At 58.3% G+C, this 11,177-nt stretch overlaps 1 pseudogene; it reads right to left on the bottom strand.

Moving 5' to 3' along the window:
* Nucleotides 1–4,323: 4,323 nt before the first annotated feature.
* Nucleotides 4,324–5,252, bottom strand: LOC124084145 (olfactory receptor 10A7-like; annotated as a pseudogene).
* Between the last annotated feature and the right edge of the window lie 5,925 nt (nt 5,253–11,177).

Genomic DNA, 11,177 nt, shown 5'->3' with positions numbered 1-11,177 from the left:
GTGCCTGGAGGATGCTCTGGTGCCCAGGTGCCTAGCCTCTGTCCAGAGGAGGGGAGAGCAGCCCTTCAGTGCATCTGGGCAGCTGGTCTTGGTCCTGAGGCAGGCCCCCGCCCACCCGCCCTGCGTCTCCTCCTCTCTGGCTCCTCTGAGGCGACTGACGACCCACAGGCAAGGAGGAGCCAGGAAGAGGAGCTTAAGCCGGAGCCCTGGACCTCAGGGGCCGCCTGGACCTCAGGGGCCCGCCCTGGACCTCAGGGGCCCGCCCTGGCTCTGTGGACTTGCAGGGGAGGCGGAGAGGAAGCTCTGTGGAGGAGGGGCAGAGGCAGGTGCACAGGTCTGTGAGCAGCAGCTCCTCTTGGCCGATCAGTCCTGAGTGACAGGACACACCACCCTGGGAGCTGTGGCCATGGCTGAGGACCACGCAGAGGAGCTGCTGGTAGGCAGGGGGCTGGGATGCTGGACAGAAGCTTCCGTGTGCACCTGCGGCCAGCAAAGCCGCACCCAAGTAGCCAAAGCCCAAGGCCACCCAGGCGTCCACAGGGCCATAGGTGAGGGAGTATCGTCCAGATTTAGGAAGCGAGGGACCCCAACATGTGCTACCATGGGATGGACCCTGAGGACCACCGCCAAGCGGGACGGCCAGCCACCGGGACGTGCCAAGTGACGCCACCGCACATTTCAAACACGTTACTAAATCAAAAGAAAACAAACAGTGCTTCAGGAATACCGCGAGAGGCGAGCAGCTGGGGGCCTTCCTGAGGGAGACCCGGCCAAACCCGCCACCGCTGCACTTTCCTGATCACTGTCCAGAACGTCTGTCACTGCAGTCCCAGAAATCCCGGGGCCTGATGGAGACACCAGTCTTTCTGACACAACCCCGGACTCCCCCTCGCCTTCTACCCCGCCCAGCTCACCCCGAGCTGCCCCTCCAGCCAGGGATAGTGCTCCCCACGGTGAAGTCCCGTCAGCCTCCAGAACGGAAGGGTCCTGTGGAGCCCCGTGTCCTCTAGCCACACACAGAGCCGCTCGGTGTGACGTTCTTCTGGACTCCCTGTCGGCCTGGGAAGCGTTGGCCGAGCAGTCACCTGCTGCGGGAACTGAAGGACCTTCTGGATGTGGATCTCCGCGGACTCAGCACCCAGCTCTTACCACTCCAGTAGCTCAGCGCCTGAGCCTGGCTCCGAGCCTTCCGTATGAAGGGAGGTGGGCTGCCTTCCCCCCAGGCGCTGGGAAACAGCCAGCAATGGAGTACTCTGCAGGTGACCCCCCTCAGTGGGTGGTGTCTCACACCACGTGGTGCAGCTGTAAAGCCATAGATGCATTTTAGACTCAGTAAATCCGTGAAGACTACCTGCTCCGCCCAAGGCCCACAGTAATGGTGCAGTGATGCTGTGACATGCCCAGGGTTCCTCTTCTGAAGCAGCGGTGTCACAGAGGGGGCCGAAGAAGAAGAGTGTGGTGTTCACGTCTGCACCTCGGCCCTCAGAGCAGAGTGTTGGGCAAGTCACATCCTCCCTGAGGCTCAGCCTCATCATCTGTGAACAGGATGTGGTGTGGGATGGCCACCCAGGCTGACTGTGGAGGATGAAAGAACAATCAGTGTAAAACACCACCGCTGCACACACAGAACAGACCGTGACGCATCTCGACAGGGCAACAGGGTCCCAACGCTAACGCCACGTGTGTGGCTGTCCTGACCTTAACTCCTCTTGGATTTCAATCCCAAACTCTTTTAACTAAGAGGATTGATGGTGTAATTTTCCAGCTCAAAATCCTTCATTTTTCATATGTGATAGTAATTGCCTCCACCACCATCATCATGACCACCATCACTAATCACCACCACCATCAGCATCATTATCACCATCACCACCATCATCATGACCACCATCACCATCACGACTAACACCATCACCCCCACCATCACTAATCACCACCACCATCAGCATCATTATCACCATCACCACCATCATCATGACCACCATCACCATCACAACTATCACTAACACTATCACCCCCACCATCACTTATCACCACCACCATCAGCATCATTATCACCATCACCACCATCATCATGACCACCATCACCATCATGACTATCACTAACACCATCACCCCCACCATCACTTATCACCACCACCATCAGCATCATGATCACCATCACCACCATCATCATGACCACCATCACCATCATGACTATCACTAACACCATCACCCCCACCATCACTTATCACCACCACCATCAGCATCATGATCACCATCACCACCATCATCATGACCACCATCACCATCATGACTATCACTAATACCATTACCACCATAACTATCATCACCACCATCACCACCAGCACCAGCACCATCATAACTATTACCACCATCATCACCATCACCAGCACCATGACTATTATCACCTCCATCACCCCCACCATCACTTATCACCACCACCATTATCACCATCACCACCATCATCATGACCACCACCACCATTATTGCCACCATCATCACCACCATCATCATCACCATCATCATCACCAAACATGTAGTATTTACTCTCTGGTGGGTACAGTTCTACAGATCAAGCAAATTTTCAAATTTATATAAATTCACAACATGTCTTCACAGAGTGCTGAATTTCCTGTACTTAGAAGCTCATGATAATTTGAACTTAAGTCTCCCAATTCCAAACCCGGCCTGCAGGGAATACTACTGGATGTTCCCTTCTAGCCATCGTTTGAGGTTTAACCTATGGGTTGGCTATGGGGGTGGTAAGTGGAAAACTTCATGGAGTGCCCGCTGTGTTCCAGGATGCACTGGGGGTGCCCACTATGTCCCAGGATGCACTGGGGGTGCCCGCTGTGTCCAGGATGCACTGGGGGTGCCCGCTGTGTCCCAGGATGCACTGGGGGTGCCGCTGTGTCCCAGGATGCACTGGGGGTGCCCACTGTGTCCCAGGATGCACTGGGGGCTTCCATGTATCCTCTTGCTGTGTGTTACCCACACTGTGTGGTCGGCATCATTACATTCTCACTCACAGATGAGAAAACTGAGGCTGAAAGTCAAGTCCCAGTTCCTATATCTAAAGAAATAGTTACACATCAAATTCAAGGAAATTGAATTTGTTTTCTAGGAAAATCAGATCTCTCCAATAGAAGAGAGAAAACTGCTCCTCTGATGTATTTACTTATGTTTAGAAAAAATTCCTAATTGACTTGAAGAAGAAATAAATTAACCCCTGTTAATCAGGCTAACTATTAGAGATAAAACTCAGAAAATAAGACCACTTCAAAGGACAGGAAAACCAACCTGAACAGGCTCATGTAAAAGTGAATTTATCTGGTCACATAAAAGGAACCCATGGGTGGGACAGACATCAGGCATGGCTGGATCCAGGAACTCCACAGTCATTAGAACCCAATTCCCTTCCTCTGCTGGTTTTGGTTTTCTTTGCATCAACTCCATTATGGAGCAGGGACTCCCCTGTTAAAGGTCACAAGCTCTGGCATCCTCAGGTTGACATATTCATAGCTGCAAGTCATTGACAAAGAGAATCTGAGTGAACATCTTGGGATCTGATGCCCTGAAGTAGATTCTACTAGTGTCTCAAATTCTTCACTCATCCCCAGATGAATGTCAACTGCCCAGTTTGCAGTTTCCCCCACAGAGGAAGAGGGTGCCCCGCTGCCCCTGGACTTTGGGTTTGCCCATGTGCCGGGCACTGGCCACTCGCATAACAAAGTCTTGGGCACCCCTGTGCCCTGGGCCTCCGCAGGCGCGCCTCCCTGCAGTGTGGTGAGAAGGGGGCCCCGCCAGCTCTCCGCGGGGGTGGAGGACCCAGGACCCAGCTCCCCCAGCTATCCCCGCCCACACCAGCCACACTCATTCTCCCGAGCAAGGCCATTGGGTATCAGCAACGTCACCCCGATGAGCAGGAGCCCAGGCTGGATCAGCAGCACTCAGCCGAGGGCAGGTTCAGGAGAACAGATGGCAGCTCTTAAGACACTGGGTGCCTTGTTACTCCGCATTCCAGTGGCAGCTGCTGATCCCCACACTCCAGCTGTCCCCCGGCAGCTTAGCCTGTCAGCTGCCAGGTACTCATGGGGGCTGGAAGCCTCGGTCATGGGCTTTTGCTTGGGCAGAAAGATGTGATCCGTCCGTCTAGGAGCCCGGGCACCAGGGCACAGGGATTTCTAAGACTAGGGCCACCCAGACTGAAAAGAGAAAGAGGACAGTTCCCTGAGAGAGTCTGAGCACCACACACACTTGCACAAAGATCCTGGGCAAAAGCAGATGCTGACTCTGACTCCCATCTTGGGGCACAAGAGCTCATGTCCCGAGTCCAGACTGGCGAGGCCACCGGCACAGGCGCCCCAGGGCAGCCTTCACCTCCTTGTTCCGAAGGCTGTAGATGAGGGGGTTCAGCATGGGGGAGAATAGCTGGCCTTGGGACGCAAATGGATGACCCCCGTGGTGCCATAAAACAGAATCACCACGATGAGGTGGGACGCGCAGGTGGACAGCGCCTTGAGGCGCCCCGAGGCCGACGGCATCCGCAGGACAACAAGCAGAATCCTGGCGTAGGATGTGGCCATCAGGCAGAAGGGAATGAACATGACCAACACCGTGGCCGCCAACACGTTGGCCTCGAAGACCCTGGTGTCTGCGCACACCAGGCTGAGCAGAGGGGCGATGTCACAGAAGAAGTGGCGGATGCCACGCGGCCCGCAGAAGGGGAAGCTGAACAGCCAGACGGTGAAGACCAGCGCCACGGGGACTCCCGCCAGCCAGCAGGCGGCGGCCAGCAGGCGGCACCGCCTGAGGCTCACCAGGGCACCATAGTGCATCGGCCTGCAGATGGCCACGAAGCGGTCCCAGGCCATGGCGGTCAGCAGGACGCACGACAGCACGAGCAGCAGCTGCAGGGCGCAGGCCGCGGGGGACACGCCACGCCCGGGCCGCAGCAGGGTCAGCAGCAGGCGCGGCGCCACGTCCAGCGAGAAGCAGAGCTCCACCAGGGCCAGCTGGCGCAGGAAGAAGTACATGGGCGCGCGCAGGGCGGGGTCCAGGCCGGGCAGCAGCGCGATGAGCGCGTTGCCCAGCAGCGCCAGCAGGAAGAGCGCCAGGGAGAGTGTGGCGAGCAGCGCGCGCAGCCTGGGCACGTGCGCGAAGCCCAGCAGCACGAAGTCGCGCGCTCCGCTCTGGTTGGCCCAGGCCAGGGCTGCGGGGCCGCCCGGGGGAGTGCGGGCCACGGGCATGGGCCAGCTGCAGGGCGCGCGGCCGGCCGAGGAAGCCTGGGAGGGGAGAGGATGGAGAAGGTGCCCGTGAGGCCGTGCCTGCTGCGCATGTGCCTGGGCGCAGAGCCCCAGGGGTCTCGGCCAAGGGCAAATCAGACCCCGTGGTGCGCAGAGGCCAGGGAGGAAGTCAGAGGTCCTCACGAGCTGGCCTGGCCCTGCCTGCTTTTCTGGACTCTGTCCTCTGCCCTGCTGTCCCCTCCTCTCCAGTCAGGAGGGATCCTTTCATCTGTCAGTGTCCTGGGACCTGCCCACCCACCAGGCTGCACCGTTGACTTCTCCGGGCTCCCAGGCGCTGTGGCAGGCACCGAGCCGGGGTTCTGGATGGAGAGGGAGCCAAGGAGAGCTATGTTCTCATTTGCCCTCCCTCCTGGGCACCTTCTTCTTATAGGTCCCGACACCCTCTCACTGGGCCCTGCCTCCTGCTGGCTCCGCCCCCTCTCCCAGCACCGGCACCCTGCTCTCCCTTCTCCACCCAGCCCAGGATCGTGACTGTCCACACAGCCTGGCAAAGACGCTTGATGTTGGGTTGACTGCTGTGTTCCGTGAAGCTGCAAGCCAGCAAGCTGGTGGAGCTCCTCATCTGCAGGTGGGTTCTACCGTGAAAGAAACTGTTTCAGACTGCAGGTGAATACCATCCGGTGCAGAGAGCACCGGGGTGTGCTCATGGCCAAGAGGAACTGGCACTCCTGAGTGACTGTCCTGAGTGGCGCAGCGGTGAACCACAGGGAAGACGTTCCGGCCTCTCCTCTCCCAGATTCAGACTCCCTTCTGAAGCTGGGGGTGTTGTGAGGAACCCTCTGCACACTGTGGGGGTCTGCTCCATCCTGCTCCACGGCGACTCCCTGGCCTAGGCCATCAGCACCCTTCATGCAAGGGCCTCCTGCTTCTGTTCTGGCTGGCCTCGACCCTAGAGTGAAATGGCTGGGTGCCTGGTGGAAAACACACAGGTGACCGCAGCTCCCTGGGCACCGGGACATGACCGCGGTGGCCCAGCCTGGCGGCTCCGTTGTGGGGTGCTCGTGCACATGCTTTGGGGACTCCTGCTGGTTGAAGACCTGCTGAAGAGTGTGCACCGCTTCCCAGGGCCCTACAGTGCTCAGCTCCTGTGAGAGCTGCCGGCTGCTCTCGTTTATTCAACCTCTGTTGATTGAGCATCTGTTCTGTTTCCAAAACTCTGCTGGGTAATGAGGGTTCTCCACAGAGGGGTGTCCAGGGCCAAGTGTGGGAGCAGGGGGGGAAGGCAGGGGGCTGCCTCGGGAGTCCTGCGCATGAGGGATGGATCCACGAGAGTGATGGGAGTACTCGTTCCACGACCTGATGTGTGCCGAAGGGCGAGCTGCACACCTTGCCTGCCTCCGGTTTTACTTGCCAATCACACCTGATGATTAAGGCACCTATGGACCTGACGCCCAGCTTGTGGGGACCCAGTGAGGTGCATCTCAGACTCCAGTCAGCGGCACCCAAGGAAGTCTCGGCCTGCGAGATCACCCCCACCGCAGACGGAGAGGCCTGACCGGGTCGTGTCCAGCACAGCGCTGGTTTTACAATAAATTTTAAGTTTTTGAGGAAACTGTGTTTATACCCCACTAAGGCCCCACACAGGTTCATTACGTGTAAGGGGGGCAGTCACGGTACCTTCCTCGTGACGGTGGCCAGGAGGACAGTGCCGGGTACAAGGTAAGAGCTCGGTAGTAGCCATTGCCCCTAACAGTTCAGATGAACACCCCAGTGCCCCTTCCTGCTGTGACCCTGGGGACTTCATGCCACCTCTACCTGCACTGCCACAGGAGCCCCTTCCTGCTGTGACCCTGGGGACTTCATGCCACCTCTACCTGCACTGCCACAGGAGCCCCTTCCTGCTGTGACCCTGGGGACTTCATGCCACCTCTACCTGCACTGCCACAGGAGCCCAGTGGGGCTGTTCTGCAACTCTGGAGCCATGGCCAGTCCAACACCCCACACCGTCGCTCTCAAGCTGACCGTCCCAGGGCCGCCTCCCCCAGCTGCAAGGATGGCCTCCGAGATCTTCCCACCAGCACCCACAGTGGGGTGGACTGGAAGGAGCTCTTCCAAGGCCACCGGCAGTGTCTGCCACACGAGGGCCTCAGGAGCTCTCTGTCCTGTGTGGTCCCCCTCCAGAAATCAGTGCCACTGCCAGGTTAGTGCACCCAGGCCCAAGAGTGAGGGCAGCTGGGGACTGGGGGGGTGCGCTAGGACATGTTCTTACTGTCGCAGCCATGGGCGGAAACCGCCTGGTGCCCGAGGAGCAGGAGCAGAACCCGGAGGGCATGCAAACAGTGAGGGTCCTCCGCGGATACGCCATGATGTTTCTGGAATGTCCCACGGGAGTCTACTCCCAGTGGTGGCCTCTGGAGCGTTTCACTGGGGTTAGAGAGGCCAGGGACGTCCATCCTCACGTATCCTTGGAACATTTAAAATTTTGTATGTGGCCATTTATTTTGCTTCTAGAAAATTTGCTAGAATCTAGACAGGACGGGAGGAATGAGAGCCCCCGCAACCTTGCTATAAGGTAGTTGGTCCACTTGCATAAGGTCCTGAGAATGGACCAGTCATAGAGGATGAGAGCAGATGGCAGTGGCCAGGCCTGGGTGGGGGGTTGACCTTTAATGGGGACAGAGTTTCAGTGCTTTGCAAGGTCGAGTAGGTTCTGGGGATTGGAGGGCTGCTCAGTGTGAAAGCCCTTATGCACCGTGCTCTTGAAATGGCTAGGAACTGAGTGCTGACCCCATTTAACACGGTGAGAAGTTCAGAGCCCGCTCGAGACAGCAGGGGTGTTTACGAAATAGCAAGGGATCCATCAGCCCCAGCCCCAGGATTCAACCCGGTGACGGGCTCACACGGTGGCACACCCCTTCCCGGTGTCGACCCTGGCCACCATGTTCCCGACCAGACTCCGGGGACGCCGTTAAGCGGAGCTCAGGAGGCTCACCTGGAGCGCCCTTCCCCTCAGGCAGCCGAGCTCAGGCACAGGCGGAACCTCAGCGGGTTCGTCTCGTATCTTCTCTGTTTGCACAATGGAGTGTTTCCCTGTCAGTGAAGGCAGCTGGGCATGTCCTGTGTTTTGGCGAGGGACACACAGCCCTGTTCTACCTCAGAGAGCCTCTGTGAGAGTCAGCTGAGGAGCTTCCACCTTGGAGTGTGCGGAGGTGACCGGCCTGGCACAGGGCAAGCCCTTGACCAGCGCCTGTCACCGCCACCACCGGCAGGTGAGGGAGTCGCGGTCAGTGTTTGTCCAGTTATAAAGAAGGCTGCGGGGGAAGCCTTTGTGGATAGATCTAGGCTTGACTTGCCTTCTGAAGTAGACGGTGGCGAGAGAGAAGGCGTGTGCCCGGCCTGTGGACCACACTGAGAAGGGGAAGAGAAGGGCGGGAAGGAGAAGGGGGGAAGGAAAGCAGGGGGAAGGAGAGGAGCAGGGCGGAGGAAGGACAGGCTGGCTTTAGAGCTACGGGGTATCAGTCTCCTGGAGACCCACCGATATTCTTATTTTCAGATCAGAAATGTGAAGCCCAGAGGGTGGGTCTCTGCCCACTTGCCCAGCAGTCCTCCCTCTGCCCTCCAGCGTCCCCCACCACTCTGGCTATGAGGTTATCCTCGGGTGACGGATCTGGCAGGAAGTGGAAGCCGGAGGAGCTCCGCCACCGCGCAGAGCAGGGCGTCCACACCTCCTACCTGCAGTGAGGTCCTAGGCAGGGCCACCCGTCTGAGTGCTGGTCCCCAGGACCCGACGTGAGCACTCACCTGCAGCCACACACAGCCCAGGCTGGCAGAAGGCAATCTCTGGGAGAGATCCACCTCCGCTGGGGACCTCGGGGCTGTCCTTCCTCCCTGGAGACGGCGGGATACACACTCGTTATCCGCCTCTCTGCCAGGCCGCAGCCAGTGGGGAGCTGGCCCTCCCTTCCTGGATTCTGCCATGCTGCTGGGGCTGCACACTGAGCCACGTGCCAGCTCACGCCCGTCCTCTCTGTGCCCCTCCTTCCAGGCAGCTGGAGTCACCTCTGGGCCGTGCTGAGGTCTTCCATGCCCGCACCACTTGACGCCTGATGCTGGCGGGTGTGAGGGAACGGTGCCCTCCCGCTGCCTGGTGGGCATGCCAGCTCCACCGCCTGCCTGGGGGCCTGCAGGGGCAGGGCTGGGTCGGGGTGGAGCGCTTGCCCAGCGTGTGTGAGCACTGAGTTGGCGCCTCAGCACCACGTAAAAATAGACAAAATGAAGATATTGTGTCTATCTGCAAGTTGAAATCTTTGGAAAAGAGAAGTAAAACATGCAGTCCACACTGGGGGGCACTCAGCCAGGGTCGCACCGGCTCACGGGAGGCCCCTCAAGCAGCAGTTGCAACACTGGCACGGGGGACGCCGTTGATGAGGACAGAGGGCCAGCTGTGGTCCACTCCGCTGCAGGAAACCCTGGGTCTGGAAGGGTGACGTGGGTTGGTAGCGTTGAGAACCAAGTGTCTCCAAGGCACACCAGGAAGCAAGACCAGCCAGCCGCAGGGGTTCGTGGTGGGAGACCTTGCTAGGGAACGGGGCGGAGGTGGTGGGCGGCGGCCAGGAGTGCAGGAAAAGACCTTCATGGCCTCCGAGGGCATCCGGAGCTGAGACGTCGTCGCTGAGCCAGGTTTGCAGGTTGTTGGGCTGCGGACCTGTGGGCGACTTTGTCACTGGATGTAGAGAGGAGGAAGAGGGGAGAAGGGGCACTGAGAGGAGCGTTCAGCCCTGCGGGGTCACTGCGGCCTGGTGTTTCGTTGTTTGTTTGCAGTGGTTCTGAGAGTTTTGCATACTGGTCATTTTCAACCACTCCTGGCTGGGGTCCGAGACTCAGCCTGAGTCCCAGCTCTGCTGATGGCAGCTGCGTGGTCAGAGCAAGGAGCCTTATGTTTTCTGGGCCCAAATCTGGAAAACAAACGTCACCTCACCAAGTCATCTAGGTTGCTCAGTGACACAGTGCCACTGGGCTCTTCAGACGGACGTCAGTAAGCAGGCTCAAAGGCTCTGTTGGGGTCAGGTCACTTGGACAGTGCCTGGGTGGGGTCAGGGGCTGCCTTCTGCAGCGCGAGGGCAAGCCACGGGGAGAAAGGCACACAGGACGCCTGCAGGGAACCCAAAGCCCCCACAGAGCAGAGGGCAGCGGGCAGCGGGGTTTCCAGGGAGCGAGAGAGCTGGCAGTGTGCATACTTAGGACAGAAGGTGACAGCACTCCACGGACCTGGCATATGGCGGGCACCCTTGTCATAACACTCACGGCACACTCGGTCACGGGCACGCACACACAGGGGTGCACACACACACACGTGGTGGGGGGCATGTCAATGAGCTTGACTGGCGGTCATTCCACAACATGCACATGTTGTCAAGCTGCGTGCCTGGAACATAGCAGTGCTCATTTCCCATTCAACCTCAATAAAGCCTGAAAAATAAGTGGGTGGTGGTACACGCCCAGAATCCCAGCAGCTTGGGAGGCTGAGGCAGGAGGATCTTGAGTTCAAAGCCAGCCTCAGCAATTTAGTGAGACCCTGAGCAACTCAGCAAGATCCTGTCTTTAAATAAAATATAAATGAAGGGCTGGAGGTGTGGCTCGGGGGTTAAGTGCCCCTGAGTTCAATCCCAGGTACAAAAAAACAAAACAAAAACTGGAAAAATAATCTTTCCCAGATTAAAAAAAAATAAAAGAATTTTAATAGGTTCCCTTCTGCAGGACCTGGTGGCTGCCTTCATGGGGCGTGTACCGCGGTGCGTTTCGTCCCACCGCAGGCTTCTTTTGCTGGCCCAAATACCTTAGGGAGCTCCGGTTCCGTGGACTTGCTTGGGAACTGGCAGAGCCTTCTGGGAGGGGTCTCCCGGAGAGGAGGGCTGGGACCAGAGCGGG

This window comes from Marmota monax, unplaced genomic scaffold, assembly GCF_021218885.2.
Source record: "Marmota monax isolate L192 unplaced genomic scaffold, Marmota_monax_Labrador192_F-V1.1 WCK01_AAM20220418_F8-fsc00215, whole genome shotgun sequence".
Classification (NCBI taxonomy): Eukaryota; Metazoa; Chordata; class Mammalia; order Rodentia; family Sciuridae; genus Marmota; species Marmota monax.
The sequence above is the reverse complement of the archived record's forward strand: the minus strand, read 5'-3'. Positions and strand labels throughout refer to the sequence as shown.